Source organism: Sarcophilus harrisii, chromosome 1 (genome assembly GCF_902635505.1).
Source record: "Sarcophilus harrisii chromosome 1, mSarHar1.11, whole genome shotgun sequence".
Taxonomy (NCBI): Eukaryota; Metazoa; Chordata; class Mammalia; order Dasyuromorphia; family Dasyuridae; genus Sarcophilus; species Sarcophilus harrisii.
In genome coordinates, this window is record NC_045426.1 from 379,911,427 (window position 1) to 379,929,172 (window position 17,746).

A 17,746-nucleotide genomic window follows, 5' to 3' on the forward strand; every position below is an offset into this window, starting at 1 on the left:
AGAACCAAAAGAACTATTATACATAGTAACAATAAAATTATGTGATGATCAACTGTGATAGATTTGGCTTTTTTCAACAATTTGGTGATTCAAAGTTATCATTGTTGGAATACACAGGAGCCACCTGACAGTAGCTGCTGGAGCTCCATCCCAGAATGGATCTCCTCTTGTGAGAGGATGATACAAGGAGACTGACAGTTGCTGATCTCTGACCTTTCTCCTGAAAGGCCATTGCTGACCTCTCTCTTCTGCCCTCTGCCTCCAATTTATCTCATTCCCAGTGCACAACACCTATGTCAGCAAAGGCTGCCTTGCAGCTCCTTCAGATGTTATGATTCACAGCTGTGGAGACTTTAGGGGAATTGACCTGTCCTTTAACAATTCCCCGTTTTTTGTTTTTTGCTGTTATTTCCCACACACACATAGAATGGTCTGCACACTGAACAATGCAAGCAGCATTATCACTTCTGGATGGTTGTACCAGATGTTGATTGAGGCAAACTTTCAAATGGAGAAGAGGACTATATAGTCAGAACAGTCTCCTGGCTCGGCCCTTTGATGTGTTGACCCATTTAATTACCCCAACTAAAAAAGTTTTTACCGGGGCTCTTCTTCCTTAACTCTGGAAGGATCTTTCTCACGAACAGCTCTGGTTCTTCTTGAAATTCTTATGCTTCTTATATCCCATGTTTGGGTACCATATATTGGAATACACGGGAGTCATCTGACAGTAGCTGCTGGAGATCCAACCCAGAATGGATCTCCTCTTGTGAGAGGATGATACAAGGAGACTGAGAGGCATTTGCTGTTCTCTGACCTCTCTCCTGAAAGGCTGTTATGTGTCTGACCTTTCTCCTGTTCTGTCTATCTCCAATTTATCTCATTCGCAGTCTGCAACACCTATGTCAGCAAAGGCTGCCTTGCAACGCCTTCAGATGTTATGATTCACAGCTATGGAGGGTCTTGGAGAATTGACCTGTCCCTTAACAAATCATGAAAGACTTGGCATAGAAAATGCAAGCTGCATCCAGAGAGAGTATTATGGAGATCAAATATGGATAGAAGCATAATATTTTCACTTTTTTTTTTTTTGGTCTTTCTTTTTTTCTCGGATTTTTTTCCCTTTTGGTCTTATATTTCTTATACAACATGACAAATATAGAAATATGTTTAAAAGAATTGCACATATTTAATTTATATCAGATTACTTGCTGCCTTGGGGAGGCAAGAGCTAAAGGAGGGAGGGGAAGAAACACAAAGTCTTAACAAAAAAAAGAATGTTGAAAACTATCTATATATGTATTTGGAAAAATAAAATACTACTGAAATTTTAAAAAACTTAACATATTCATTTTCTTTCCTTTTTGATCTGATTCTTCTTGTGCAGCATAATTGTGGAAATATGTATAGAAGAAGAAATGCACATGTTTAACATATATTGAATTACTTGCTAAGTGGGGGGGTGAAGGGAAGGGAGGGAGACAAAATTTGTAATACAAGGTTTTGCAAGGGTGAATCTTGAAAACCATCTATGCATATATTTTGAAAATAAAAAGCTTAAAAAGACCAAAAACAAAAAATAAGTAAAATAAAGAAAAACAATAAAAAATATATAGTCATATCCTCAGCTATCAAAAAGGCAGACTTCCCTTTACGAACGTCATTTCAAAAAAGGTGGCCTCTAATACAAATATTTAGAAAGTGATTACTATATGCAAAGCACTATGATAAATGCTAGGATATAAAGACAAAAATGAAAAACAGTTCCTTCTTCAAGGAGCTTATATATCTCCCTAAAATGCAATACCTCTACACATCCTGGAAATAATCATCATTTAGGAGCACAAATCCCTGAAATAAATTTCTTCTCGTGGCTTACTTACCTATTCTATTCTGCTATCCTTTGTTAAACTGGCAAGTGAGACCTTCAAATTTGGGTAATACAACTGCCATGAAAACAACTTCATTTGAAAGCTTATTATCCTAATTTGGATGCAGGCACCAAACAATGTATTGTTGACTAAAACTTAGAAGAATCATTTTTAGTTATAGGTAGAATAGAGGTAATTAGAATTGTTCCTCAGTACATGCATTCTTTTTTTAAATAGTTTTTTTATTTACAAGTTATATGCATGGGTAATTTTACAGCATTGACAATTAGCAAACCTTTTGTTCCAATTTTCCTCCTCTTTCCCCCATCCCCTCCCCTCGATGGCAGGTTGATCAATACATGTTAAATATGTTAAAAGTATAAATTAAATACAATATAAGTATACATGTCCTAACAGTTATTTTGCTGTACAAAAAGAAATGGACTTTGAAATAGTGTATAATTAGCCTGTGAAGGAAATCAAAAAATGGAAGTGGGCAAAAATAGAGGGATTGGGAATTCTATGTAGTGGTTCATAGTCATCTCCCAGAGTTCTTTTGCTGGGTGTAGCTGGTTCAATTCTTTACTGCTCTATTGGTTCATCTCATTGCTGGAGATGGCCACGTCCATCAGAATTGATCATCATATAGTATTGTTGCTGAAGTATATAATGATCTCCTGGTCCTCTCATTTCACTTAGTATCAATTCATGTGATTCTCTTCAGGCCTCTCTGAAATCATCCTGTTGGTCATTTCTTACAGAACAATAATATTCCATAATATTCATATACCACAATTTATTCAGCCATTTTCCAATTGATGGGCATCCACTCAGTTTCCAGTTTCTGGCCACTACAAAGAGACCTGCCACAAACATTTGTACACATATAGGTTGTCCCTTTCCCTTCAAGATTTCTTTGGGATATAAACCCAGTAGAAACACTGGTGGATCAAAGGGTATGCACAGTTTGATAACTTTTTGAGCATAGTTCCAAACTACTCTCCAGAATGGCTGGATGTATTCACAATTCCACCAACAATGTATTAGTGTCCCTGTTCTCCCACATCCCACATTCCTCATTATCTTTCTCTGTCATTCTAGCCAATCTGACAGATATGTAGTGGTATCTCAGAGTTGTCTTAATTTGCATTTCTCTGATTAATAATGACTTGGAGCATCTTTTCATATGGCTAGAAATAGTTTCAATTTCTTCGTCTGGGAATTGTTCATATCCTTTGAAGTACATGCATTCTGAGTGAGAACCTATGGTTACTGTAAAAATATTTTGGCAAGACCTCTGAACTGAACTCTGGAGATAATAAAAAGTAATGGGTGGAAAAGGAAAGCCTTTGCATAGTGAATGATAGTTACTGAAGTTTTCTCATGCTAAAAGAGAGATAAAAAACTAACACCCTAAGAATCAACTTAGAGTGGGTAACCTAAGATATACATAAGAACCTAATAACAACATATGATGAGCCTGACACAAATTCATATGTCCTCAAATCAGTAGCATCCATGAGAAACTTCCCGAAAGCACAAAAAGGCCCTAGCTGATATATCACAGAGTTTTCACCAGGATCAGGCACCTTTTCACAAAGGCCAGTAAATAAATGCCTGAGTATCTGAAAATGGCCTATTGGTATTCAATAGTTTACCTTCAACTACATATAAGTATGAATTCACATTTGTACAGGGTAAATAAGTGCTTATAATTACAATAAGAAACCAGAAAATTGCATTTTTCACCTACTGGATATCTTCTAATGGGATTCTTCTAACTTAACAGCAAACTTTTATTTTTAATATCTAATATGCTTTTTAAAATCTTTAAAAATAAATCACAACTTTCAATAAGCATTGATAAATTACTCAATGAAAACTATCTTCAAGCAATCAAAATAAAATTTAAGTTATGATTGTTTTACACAAATAACTCATTTCCTGTAGCTCTGATCAAAGTACACTGAATACATCAAATAGGACTGATGACAATAAGAATTGCATGTCCACTGAATGGTTAGCAGTACTATATTCTATATTCTATTTTATATATATATACATATACATATACATATATATTTATATATTTCATATTCTATATTATATTCTAAGAAATAATCAGTGACATGATATTTGTTATTAAGATTCAGAAAAATACAACTAAAACTTGTGGAAATATATGTATTTTGGGTAATTACAGAGTCAGCATTTAACATGGGCAAGGTTCGAATCCAAATCTTCCTAATTCCCAAGTTATATCATAAAGTACACAAAATGCAAGAGAAAGAAAACTACTCGATTAAAGGAATACATAAGCAGTGGGGAGATGGGTAAAGGAGGTTTGTAAAACAAATGAATCATTTATTACCTCTGACCCTTAACTATGACTTTCCTTGATCTCAATTAGGACTAAAGTGTAATAATAAAAGCATGTGTACTCCTGCCCTCACTCTGTAAGGTACTCATCCCTCACAGATGCAGGACAAGAAAAGAAAATGTGGACTCTAAGCTAATGTTCAAATACTACAAAAACAGGAGCAAGAGAAATATGTAATTCTCCATAATAAATAGCTATTAAAATGGCCTTATTAATAATATAATTTAATAATGTAAAATAATAATATTTTATTATAGAAAGCTTTCCTCAAAAGAAGTTAAAGCACTTAAGAAAGTTTCTGAAATCCAAGCCTCCTGATTATCTCACCTTAGGAAATGCAGAGGTGGTATGCTACTCTCCAGGCTATATTATGGCTCTTTTCATGGCCTTTTGATTTTGACTAAATTGAAAATAAGTCCTCTGGAAGCATTTTGTGTTTCAGACTACAGGGGAAATGTGTTAAATTTTTAAAAGCTTTTTAAGTAGATATTTGATATTCTATACACTATACAAAGAATATACGTGAGATGGTTGTCAACGTAAGCCCTAAAAGTTTCAGAATTTCTGAGGATACAATGTACCAGAGTAGAAACTAATGAATTTGGAGTATTGAATTAGTAGCTCTTTACATTTTGCGTCAGAGTGCTAGACTCACCATTAAAGACTTGAATTCAAGGAGAGGAAAAATAGGATGGTAGAAAATAGTCATTTTAACTGTGAATATGAATAGTATGGATTCTCCCGTAAAACATAAGTGAATAGTAGAGTGGATTAAAAGCCAAAATAACAGAAAGACTTGGATTCAAATGCCTCCTCAGAAATTTACCAACTTATATATGACCATATACAAACCACTTATCCTTTCTAGAACCCAGTTTCCTCATTTTTAAAATGAGGGGGCTGGACTATTGTTTCTAAAATCCCTTCCAATCCTAAATCTACAATTTCTATCCATGACTTTTTTTTTTAATCATAAATGAATGTTTTCTTTTTTTAGAATTCTTAAGACGGGATAGTGCACCATCTCAACTAGAAGTCAGATCATTTCAGCAGCATAATTTAAAATACTAATAATAATTCATGGAAGTTAAGTTTTATTAATCTCCTCAAAAGTCTCTAACCAGCACGTGGCAAAATAATGTCCCAAAAGAGATGGCCCCTCTAGCAAATTCCTGTTTTAAGACTATAGCTCAGGTAGATAGCCTTTAAAGGTTCTCCCCCCCCCTTAAATTTAAATTCCCCCACCCCACCCCGATAACCTCAATCCATAAACTACTCAAAGTAGGCATCTGAGTCCTACATTTTATAATCCAAATTACCACATTCATACCACACTAATGAAAAACTCTTCTCCCTAATGGGGACAGGGACCATTTCATTTTTGTCAGGAACTAGCACAATGCCTTATATTTAAATATTTATTGGACGGAATATATGCTTGAGACTAAAAGGTCTTTGAGGCCAAAAGTTGAGTCTTATTTTGTGTTCATTAACCAGTAAAGCATAGGAAATGATATAGTAAATCTAATTCTCTTCAGTTGCAGAAGAGAAAAGTTGAGATCCAACAAGTACTTAATACATTATATAACATATATGTACATGTCAAATGATAAATGAATTTTTAAAAATACAAATACTTTCACTGATCAAATCAAAATCAAACTTACCTAGTCTCCTACTCTAAGCTTTCATTTATTTCCTTAAAGAAAACCCCTAGAGTTTTTAAGAAACAATAGAAAGATCAAAATAATACCATGAGAAGGCTGTTGAATTTGAAGCCAGAGGACTTGAGTTGAAATCCTAATTCTGCCAATTACTATCTATGTGACAATGAACAAGTCACTGAACCTTTCTGAGATTTGTTATCATCAATTATAGATGACTTTCAAGGGCCTTTCTAGCTCTAAGTCTATGATTCTATAATTCTATTAATTTTTCAAAACAATTACTTGGCTTTTAAAATATTTTCCCATCTTCTTCCTCCCTATTCCTACATATCTGATATCAACTAAGTTGAAAAGATTATTTTTAAGAACATGAATGAGAACAGGTGTGCTCATGTCACCTCATAAAACCCAAATGACCTGATCATTCAACTAACCAGCAAATTCAATAAAAAAATTGCTCAATATGGCAGCTAGGTGGCTCAGTGGATAGAGCATCAGCCCTGAAGTCAGGCTAACCTAAGTTCAAATCTGGTCTCAGACACTTAACACTTCCTAGCTATGTGACCCTGGGCAAGTCACTTAACCTCAACTGCCTCAGCACAAAAAAAAAAAAAAAAAAAAAAATGTCTGATAAAGGTGAGCAGTCAATTCTCTTCAAATAATCAAAACCATTTATGTCCAGCTTCCCATATATGCGTGTTTGTATAGCCAATAAGTAAAGATATGGCTATAGTAACCAAGCAACAGAGAAATATGTTTTGTTTACAAATAGACCAAAAAAGACAAATTTAAACAAATGTTTTTGTAATCAACATCCTTCTTCAATTATTGTGCTATTTATCACAAGACTATCTTTAAAAAAAAAAAAGTACAGCAATCTTTCCCTTCTCTTTTTAGTACTCTTGGAACAGCTTGTTCTGCTGATACCTGCCCTAGATTATTTTAAAGTTTTCATTTCAGTTTATAGATACATGTGCTTAGTTTTGTTCCCATATTTTCAGACACTAAAAAAGCACTGTCATTTTCTCTATAATATTAATAACTCAAATTTAAAATCTGAACTAATTAATCATATTCTAACTTCCCTATACTAACTTCCTTATATTAATATCATTTCTTTTTTAGAGGTATTAAAAGCAAGCAGAAAATAAGGAAAATGAATGCTTATCTCAAGACAGATTGTGGGATGATGAGCGTTTTCTTCAATACCAAGAAAACAGAAAAATGTTTTCTGTTCACAAGTGTCTACATCCAGCTAAGTGACTATCGTTTAAACTCCTTATAGCAAACTGTTAACAAGAATCCCAAACTAAAGACATCCTAAAATTAAAATAACCCAAAGAAAGGCAAAGCAGCGTTGGAGAATTTAAACAACACTCAGATCAGTCAGAATACCAAAGGTTTTTTTGTTTGTTTGTTTTAAATCAATTCTGCCACTGATTTAGAGTTGCCTGAGCAAGTCACTTCACTGTTCAATATCTCAGATTCCTTCTTTAAGCCAATGAGGGATTGATATCTATCTTAAAAGCATTATCTAAAAGTAGAGTCTTTTTATTGCTCTGCATCTCTAAATATAATATGATACAATACGTCGTTTTGATTACTTCTAGTCAGTGCCATCAAGTCACCTCTTTGGGCCTGGGTTTCTTCAACTCCAAAGTAAGGGGACTGAATGGGATGCAGGAACTCCCCCAGCTCTAACATTCTATGACACTGCAGTTCTAAGGTTCCATCTCTCAGAGCTTTCACTGCAAACAAAGCCTGAGCTTGAGTTTGTTGTTGGTAACAGATCTTCCCTACCTTAGAAGAGAAAGATTTTAATAAAAAGCTGGAAAAGACAACTGGTAACAACTAGATCTTACATAAACATTAAAAATTAAACAAATGAAGCCACATACAAGTGTAATGAGTGGCTTCTAGATTTGGGCAACTGTAGCATTTCCTGACAATTTTTAAACTCAGTGGACACTGACAATTCCACTACAGCTTCTCTACACCATGTCATCATGTCATGAAGGTAACCAATTAATAGCAAGCTTTCAAACATGCAGAACTAAGCTACTAAACCTCAAATCAAATTGTGGGTTCACCCCACAATGGAATGAAGGTCTCATGAAATATAAAGAAGCTCTCAAATCTAAGGGTTTGACCACTTTTTTGACCAATTTTTTGATCCTCACGAACTCATAAAGAGGCATGTATGTATAGAGGGATGGGATCTGCATCAGTGAGGAACATGCATACAGACTAAAGCACAGCTCTCTCAATGATTGAAAAAGCCTACTAGGGAAATAATTAAAAATATACATATATATATATATATATATATATAACATATATATATATATATATATATATATATATATATATATATATATATGTATATATTTTTTATACTGTAATGGGCTGAAGCTCGAGTTGATGCACTGAGGTCCCAAGCACGTGAGGCTAAATAGTAATTGGACCATACTCTATTAATATATATGCTTGGAGAAAGAATGGCCCCCCACCCACTCTTTTTGCAAGTCCTGATGTGTTGTATAGGAAATGCCGATTTTGGTGGGTGGAGGCAAAGGGGCGGAGAGAGGAGCAGAAAGAGAAGGCTGGACGGCTTCTTGACACAGCTGCATACATTGCTATCACAATCCTTCTTCACCTCTACTGAGAATAAAGATTTAAGATTTTCCCTTAACCTGAATTCCTGACTCCGGCTGATTTTAAAATACGCGGTCATCACAATATACTATACATATATACACACAATATATAAGTATGTGTCCACATACACACACACACACACACACACACACATATAAACTATAAAAATGAGACTTTCCGAGAATATCACCAGGAAGGAGAGGGAAAGCAAATTAAAAGAAGCTTTTTTTTTCTTTTCCTGAGCTGGAGAACAGTACCTTCTCAGAACTGAAAAGTAGTCAAGTCCTGGGATAGGGTCTGGTCTGGTCAAGCAAAGAGTAGTTCTCAACTTTAAAAGCAGTTTTTTGGGGGGAAAAGACTAAACAGTTTTAACATGTATTATAACAAATATTCAACAGAAGCCTAAACACTACTCTATAAGATCAACGTTTAAAATAATAAAAATATACAAAAGAACACCTTTCAATTTGTGACAAATCAAACCTAACCTTATGATAAGGAAAATTAGCCGTATCTTATATTTTGTCTTATACTCGACAGCAATTTAGGTCAATAGTAGCCAATTACCATGATAAACAAATATTTAATGAGCACCTACTGTCTACAAGGCTCTGTGCTAGAAAGTGTGGATATAAACAAGTAACACATATCCTAGACTTTAAGGAACCACGGATATAATGAAAAAGATTAAAAATCATGCACGGATCATTAGACAAGCACCACTGCAACAGCTCAAGTAATTTAAGATTACAATATAGAGAAAAAGAAAATTCTCTACAAATATAAAACCAAATTTTATTTTTTCTCCAAAACCTACTTCTTCTAATTTTTCTACTTCTGTTGAAGACACCACCATTCATCCTGTATATAGACAAAGTAACAAGGGAGAGAGGGAAACAGCAGTTGGGGAAAGAAGGAAAAACAACATATAAGACAATGACTGAGTGGGACTCTCTAGAGAGTTCAGGCATGGGAAACAACCAAGAAACGGAGTTGTATGTGGAAAACAGGGAGAAGGTAGGTTTAGAAAGATGAAAGAATGGAGGAGAGAGAATATCATCCAAGCTAGAAAAATGAATTGAACCCTAGTTAGATAAAACTTTAAACAGAGAAATTTATATTTTATCTTAAAAACAACAGGAAGTCCCTGAAGTTTATTGAGTTGGAAAGTAATAGGGTCAGATTCACTTTGGCAGCTGCATAGAGCAAAACTTCTTAAACTTTTTCCATTTGTGACCCTTTTTCACCCAAGAAATACTTAACACCAGATATATAGATTATATAAAATAGGGATATAAATTAGACATATACTGAAAATAAATAATAATTTTGTGACCACCACAATCAGTTATAATATCCCCATGGAGAGTCACAGCCCACAATTTAAACAGCTCTGGCTTAGAGGATGTACTACTGAACTACATCTACTTATTCAACCCCAGTCTCTCTCTGACCTTCAATTCCACATGACAAATAGCTTTTTGTGTTTCATACCGGATGTCCCAAAGACATCCTAAAGTAAACATGTCCAAGACATTTTCCTTCTTTTCTTTCCTCTTTCCTTCCCAGCTTCCCTGTTCCATCCATCTGGGTTCATAACCTTGATATCATCCTAGATTCTCCACTTTCCTTCACTTCATAAAATAAGTTGCAAAACCTCTCGTTTCTGATCGGTTCTCTCCATTCACACAGATCCTACTCTAGCACAGGTCCAAGTCACCTCTTACCTAAATTTTTGCAACAGACTCCTAGTTGGTCTCCTTGCCTCTAGCTCAGTATATCCTCCAGTATAGAGTCAAAAATAGTTTCAGAAGAACTCAGTTACAGAAAAGACCATCAGGTTGCCAATTAAAAAGAATTACTCTTTTCCAGTAACTTGGAAAAGTGCAGTTTCACCTGGTTGATGAGGTTGTTAGCTAGACTGCAATGAGCTGACTGAGAGAAAAGGCAGAAGAGACAACCAGTAAAGACCGCTTTTTTTTTTTTTTCCCAAAGAATATGACAGAGAAAAGGAAGAGAGATAGGGGATAAGAGCCTGAAGACAGCAGAGTTCAGTAAAGGATGGAGTAGAATCAAATATATATGTTGAGAGGTCAACACTAGCATCAGAGTCGGAGAAAAAGGAGTAGAGAGATGTTTTCGCAGCCTCAATTTTTTTTCAATAAGGTTTTCAGCTAAAACAAGAGGGAAAAGTATGGAGTGGAAGTCAATAAGGAAAGAAAAAGTTTGGAATAACTTTTGTAAGGAGTAAAATAGTTAATCACTGAGTAATAAAAGGATCAACTCAGGTTCCTCATATAAAATGTGGATAGGGACTAACCTTGATTTTACCAGAGCAAGTCAGAATCTTCTCACCAATTGACTGTTTTAGAGCACTGATCTTGACAAAAATATAGTGGTTTACCATTTCCTTCTCCAGCTCTTTTTACAGATGAAAAAACTGAGGTAAACAAAGTTAAGTGACTTGCCCAGGATCACACAACTAGAAGTACCTGAGGCCAGATTTGAACTAAGAAAAATGAGTTTTCCAGACCTGACTTACGGCCTATCACCCTATACCTCAACTTCTTAAATTGCAGTTAGCAATCCCATGTAGTGTCTCATAACTAAATGAAGGGATCATGAAATTGTGATTTATTATCAGTATATATTTGACTTGTTTATCTATTTTATATATCTGGGATCACCAGTGGGAAAAGTTTTAAGATGCCCTGCTCTGTTCTAATGTGTGTGCCACCTAATTGTCCATGAAGACTTTGCTGTGATTTCATTTGGTTAAAGGAATTTCTACACTAATGAAATTACAATTCTTGACACTGATTTTATCACAGACCTACCTCATCCTCTACCCGCCTTCCCACACCAAGTAGAAGAAGAGCTGATTAAAAAAATAATAATAATATAGTAGAAAGAAAGTACATTGAATTTTAGAGTCAGAAGATCTGGGTTTTAGTCCCAGATTTTTAACTTACTATCTGTGTGACTTTAGTCAAATAAATGTAAGATTTTAAAGTTTTTGTTTCTCCATTTGTAAAACAAACAACTACAAAGACATGGAAGGAGTGGGGTAGGGAAGGAAGAAGGAGTTGCATAGATCCGGTCTAAAGTTCATTACAGCTTCAAATCCCATGATTCTTTAAATTCATCTTCAGTCTAGTCTCTTTTTCATTTATATGTAATTAATAATGACACCTGTTACTTGTTAATGGCAGATTTTTAGCTTTCGTACATTATAAAGGAAAAAAATAAGATTGAAAACTCAGTTTGAATTGGTTTGGTTTTTTTCTGCAAAGATTTTAATGCACATAAATTAAACCTTATAGTCTTGATGTGGGGAACCCTGAAACTGTGGGGGGACCATGAGGTAAACATTTGAGAACTCCTTGAAGGGAGAAATTCTTTGAACTTTCCTGGGAGAGGTCTGCCTCAGGGAATCAAGAAAAAATGGCTTCATTCTGTTATCTTGGTAGAACTAGTTGAGTTCAGGACTACTCTACTTAGTCCAAACTGGAGATCTAGATTTCTATTGATCTTTATTGAGCTGGAAATTAGTCTAGGACTACTTATTCGACTGGAAAATTTCTATTCAGTTCTTGAAGATCCCAGTCTGATTTCAACTCAACCTGCCCCCAACCCCTAGACAAAGTTTCTTCTCAGTTCCAACAATAAACTTCTTTTTGCCAGTCTAACTTTCATAAAAAAAAAAAAAAAAACCACCATTTTTATGCAGGGGATTTCAGGAGTAGACAATGCCAGTCTACTCCCCTGCGCTGACCAGAAGGGGTTCCCACAACTCTCTGCTCTGTGCTGAACCTCATCATCTGGTTCCCTTACTGGGAAACCCCAAAATCTGGACAAGGTAAAAGCCTTTCTTGTTGTTGTCTACTCTATAGCTAAGACACAACACCGGGGTAGGTTTGAGTCATCAAGACTAGGCTCGAGCAGAATTCTCGGGGGATGTTGTTATGGGAATTCCCGTGGTCTGACAAAAGTAGCATTTTTGTTAAGCTCTCCATTTTTACAGATGTCTAGAGAAGGATGAGGAGCTATAGAATTAGGGACACTAAGGTTTTTTCCTGGCAAAAAAGACAAAACATCTCTGCCTCTAAAAACCCTTCCTGGAGCAGAAACAAATTTGACTTGGAAAAAAACCCTCAAAACTGGAAAACTTAAGCTGGTGATTAGATTTGCTGGATGGAAATCAATTTCCCTCCTTCCAGCCCCTCTAGAGATAAAGGAGCCTTCTTTTGCAACTCAATGCACTCCTAAATCCCTTTTAGAGAATCTCTCCCAAAAACCTGGTTATTCTGGAGACCCCACCCAACTTTTTGAGGGGTCCAAGGCCAACACCCTCCTTGATCTGTTCTTGGGGGATAAATGGAGGAAATTGGAGAAGCCAATTTTGAGCCCTCAAGTTTCTCCCACTCCATTGTTACAAATAGCTGTTGGCTCTTTAACTCTATCTCATCTGAACTAAATCCCAGGACTCCACAGCTCTTTTTCTCCTCAGGGCAACTTCTGTCTCCTGGGAGAAACACTTGGAACAGGGGTGCTTCTTTTAATGTAAATCCCTCCCAGACTGAGGCCGGGAACCCCAGAAGTTCGTTCTCTTGGTGTCATTGAAACTGTCCGAAGAGACTCCCCAGCCCTATCCTGAGCTCGAGCAGGAGCAGCATTGGAGAGACTACCTCTCCACCAGGACAGCCCAACACCTGGTGGTTGCTTGATAAAGCACGCCCCCTCCCCCCTCCCCGGCCCCGCCAATGTCCTGCCCTCTGGCAGGAAATTTGGGGCTAGATCAAGTTCCTCTTTGCTCCACCACGACAGCCCCCCTGGGGTCTGACAAGATGGGTGGGGCTTTTCCTTCATTCTTACTCTGGTCCTCTGGTCTCTCCTACCCCTTCCCCATAGCAGGGGGAGCTCAGGACCTGTCTTGAGAGCTCTCCTCTGCCTCCCCAACTTGGTGACTTAATGATGAGATTGAGGACCCAACTTACTCTCAAACCTCCAGAGAATCTTTTTTTTTAAATTATTATTATAGTAACTTTTTATTAACAGAATCCATGCCAGGGTAACTTTTTCCTTATTCCCTTGCACTCCTTCTTTCCGATTTTTCCTCCACCCTCCACCTTCCCTAGATGGCAACAGTCCTATATATATTGAATATGTCTAGTATATCCTAGATACAATGTAATGTGCAGATCCAAACAGTTTTCTTGTTGCACAGGGAGATTGGATTCAGAAGGTAGAAATAATGCGGGAAGAAAAACAAAATGCAAACAGTTTACATTCATTTCCCAGTGTTTTCTTTGGTTAGCTCTTCTGTCCATCATTGATCAATTGAAACTGAATTAGGTCTTTTGTCAAAGAAATCCACTTCCATCAGATTACATCTTCATGCAGTATCGTTGCTGCCTATATAATCTCTCTTGGTTCTCTCATTTCATAGCATCAGTTCATGTAATTCTCTCAAGCTTCTCTGTATTCATCTTGTGGTCATTTCTTACAGAACAATAATATTCCATAACATTCATATACCAATTTACCCAACCATTCTCAATTATGGGCATCCACTCAATTTCAACTTCTAGCCACTACAAACAGGGCTGCCACAACATTTTGGCACATACGGTCCCTTTCCCTTCTTAGTATCTCCTTGGGTATAATTCCAGTAGAAACACTGCTGGGTCAAAGGGTATCTTGGTTTGATAACTTTTGGGCATAATTCAGATGCTCTCCAGAATGGTTGGATTCGTTCACAGCTCCACCAACAATGTATCAGTGTCCCAGTTTTCCTGCATCCCCTCCAACAATCATCATTATTTTTTCCTGTCATCTTAGCCAATCTGACAGGTGTGTAGTGGTATCTCAGAGTTGTCTTAATTTGCATTTCTCTGATTAATAATGATTTGGAACACTCTTTCATATGAGTGGTAATGATTTCAATTTCATCATCTGAAAATTATCTGTTCATATCCTTTGACCATTTATCAATTGGAGAATGGCTTGGTTTCTTATAAATTAGAGTCAGTTCTCTATATATTTTGGAAATGAGGCCTTTATCAGAACCTTTAACTGTGAAGATGTTTTCCCAGTTTGTTGCTTCCCTTCTAATCTTGTTTGCATTAGTTTTGTTTGTACAGAAGCTTTTTAATTTGATGTAATCAAAATTTTCTATTTTGTGATCAATAATGGTCTCTAGTTCGTCTTTAGTCACAAATTTCTTCCTCTTCCAAGTCTGGAGATAAACTATCCTATGTTCCTCAATTTGTTTATAATCTCATTCTTTATGTCTAAATCATGGACCCATTTTGATCTTATCTTGGTATCACGTTTTAAGTGTGGTCCATCCTAATTTCTGCCATACTAATTTCCAGTTATCCCAGCAGTTTTTGTCAAATAATGAATTCTTATCCCAAAAGTTAGGATCTTTGGGTTTGTCAAACACTATATTGCTATAGTTGACTATTCTGTCTTGTAAACCTAACCTGTTCCAGTGATCAACTAATCTATTTCTTAGCCAATACCAAATGGTTTTGGTGACTGCTGCTTTATAATATAGTTTTAGATCAGGTACAGCTAGACCACCTTCATTTGATTTTTTTCATTAATTCTTTTGAGATTCTTGACCTTTTTATTATTCCATATGAATTTTTGTTGTTATTTTTCTAGATCATTAAAATATTTTCTTGGAAGTCTGATTGGTATAGCACTAAATAAATAGATTACTTTAGGGTATTGTCATCTTTATTATTAACAACCTATCCAGGAGCACTTGACATTTTCAATTGTTTAAGTCTGACTTTATTTGTGTGAAAAGTTTTTGTAACTTAGCTCATATAATTCTGACTTTCCTTTGGTAGATAGATTCCCAAATATTTTATGCTGTCACAGTTATTCTGAATGGAATTTCTCTTTGTATCTCTTGCTGTTGGATTTTGTTGGTGGAAGTATAAAAATGCTAGGATTTATGGGGATTTATTTTATAACCTGCAACTTTGCTAAAGTTATGGATTATTTCTAATAGCTTTTTCATAGAATCTCTAGGGTTCTCTAAGTATACCATCATATCATTTGCAAAGAGTGATAGTTTGGTTTCCTCCCTGCCTATTCTGATTCCTTTAATCTCTTTCTCGACTCTTCTTGCCGAGTCTAGTGTTTCTAATACAATATTGAATAATAATGGTGACAATGGGCAACCTTGCTTCACTCCAGATCTTACTGGGAAAGATTCCAGTTTTTTCCCCATTGCATATGATGCTTACTGATGGTTTTAAATATATGCTCCTGACTATTTTAAGAAAAAGTCTATTTATTCCTATACTCTCAAGTGTTTTTATTAGGAATGGATGTTGGATTTTATCGAATGCTTTTTTTGCATCTATTGAGATGATCATATGGTTTTTGTTAGTTTGCTTATTGATATAGTCAATTATGCTAATAGTTTTCCTAATATTGAACCAGCCCTGCATTCCTGGTATAAATCCTACTTGATCATAGTGTATTATCCTGGGGATGATTTTCTGTAATCTTTTTGCTAATATTTTATTTAAGATTTTAGCATCGATATTCATTAGAGAGATTGGTCTATAATTTTCTTGAGAGAATCTTTTTTAAAGCACAAACTTTTAGACAGTTAAGAGATTTGGAGAAGCTTAACTGCATTCTTATCTTGATCTGCAGTCTTGGCAGGCTGGGCCACGCCCATTCTCCAGACCCTTCCCCACAGCAGTTGTGTACTTTCCAGCCTTAGAGCAGTGGCTGCTTTTAATTGAAGAGGCCTCAAAATTAACTTTGAGACAGCCATTAGAGGTTTTAATTCCCCACCGGGTCCACAGCATGTTAAAAGCCAAAGGACATCAGTGGCTTGGTGAGAGAACTAATAGATATCAGGGTCTCCTACCTGACCTGACTCTCTAGTGCATCACACCCTTAATTCTGCCACCCTGTTTCCCTGACTGCACCCAACGAAGAGAAATTAGCTTTCCTAAAAATGGGAATACAAAGGCAGGTTATTCTGTGGGGACTCTCACTGGCAACCTAGAGGCTAAACCATTGCCTCCTGGGACCTCTGCCCTAACCCTTCTCCTTCTGGGTGGTTTCACCAGGTCTGCCCAATTTGTGCTCAAGTGAATCCTGAGGGAGCTGTCAAAACTCCCTCCTTCCTGAAGCCAGTTCCCACATACCCAGGTGGAGAGTGCAGGGGATTTTGGGGTTTTTTTTCTAACTCTTCCGAAAGCCTCAGAGCACTTGCTAAACTCCTTGCAGAGAGATAAACAATTCTGCTTTTACTTCTCAGTTATTTCAGAATTTTCTTGTGAGTACTCTGGAGAAAGGAGGGTAGAATAGAATGGATCTGCATCCTTCTTTCTCTCACTTTCACTCTCCTGCCTTTTTCACTCCAAAGATGGGAACTTTTTTTGCTCCTAGCATTTTTTCTCTTACTTTCTTTGATTGGCATTCTATACCCCTGCCAGTAATTAACTCCTTAGCACAATTAACTCCTTAACTACCTAAGCTAGGGAGCTCTGTGAGCAGTGGGGGCATTCAGCATTGTGAGTGGGCTATCAGCATTCTTAAGGCAACCCACAGACAGGACCTGATGCTTTTTCTGCAAAAGGCCCTATTCCCAAACGTCATCTTCTCAACCCTGGATGACACACCATCTGCTCTTGAGATCTGTTTTCTCTAGGATTCAAGCTATGGATTTTCAACTGCCCTCCAGCCTAGAGAACATGGGATCACTGATGGGAACACACAATACCCCTTAGATGTCTTGCTGCCGTTTTCAATTCTCACACCTCCCCTCCTGGCATGAACCCTCAAATGAACCAAGGACATCTCTATGACGCTTGCCAACTCGAAGCAATTACAGAAAAGACCTTAGCCCCTTTTCCCCAAAATTAATTTGGGTGGTAACTGCTTGAGGGGGGGAAATGATGTGGGGAACCCTGAAACTAAATTCAATCTGTTTTGAAGGAGGTCTTAGAATGTTTTCCTGTATACTTTAAAGCAGGGGTCCTCAAATTTTTAAAATAGTTCTCTGTCCCTCAGACTGTTGGAGGGCTGGACTATAGTAAAAACAAAACCTTTGTTTTGTGGGCCTTTAAATAAAGAAACTTCATAGCCCTGGGTGAGGGGGATAAACGTCCTCAGCTGCCGCATCTGGC

The 17,746-nt window shown here is 36.5% G+C and overlaps 1 protein-coding gene across 3 annotated transcripts in view; it reads right to left on the minus strand.

Annotated features, from left to right (window-relative positions):
• The window catches only part of KIAA1328 (KIAA1328 ortholog), a 562,551-nt gene that overhangs the window by 537,359 nt on the left and 7,446 nt on the right, over positions 1-17,746 (minus strand). The window lies entirely within an intron of this gene.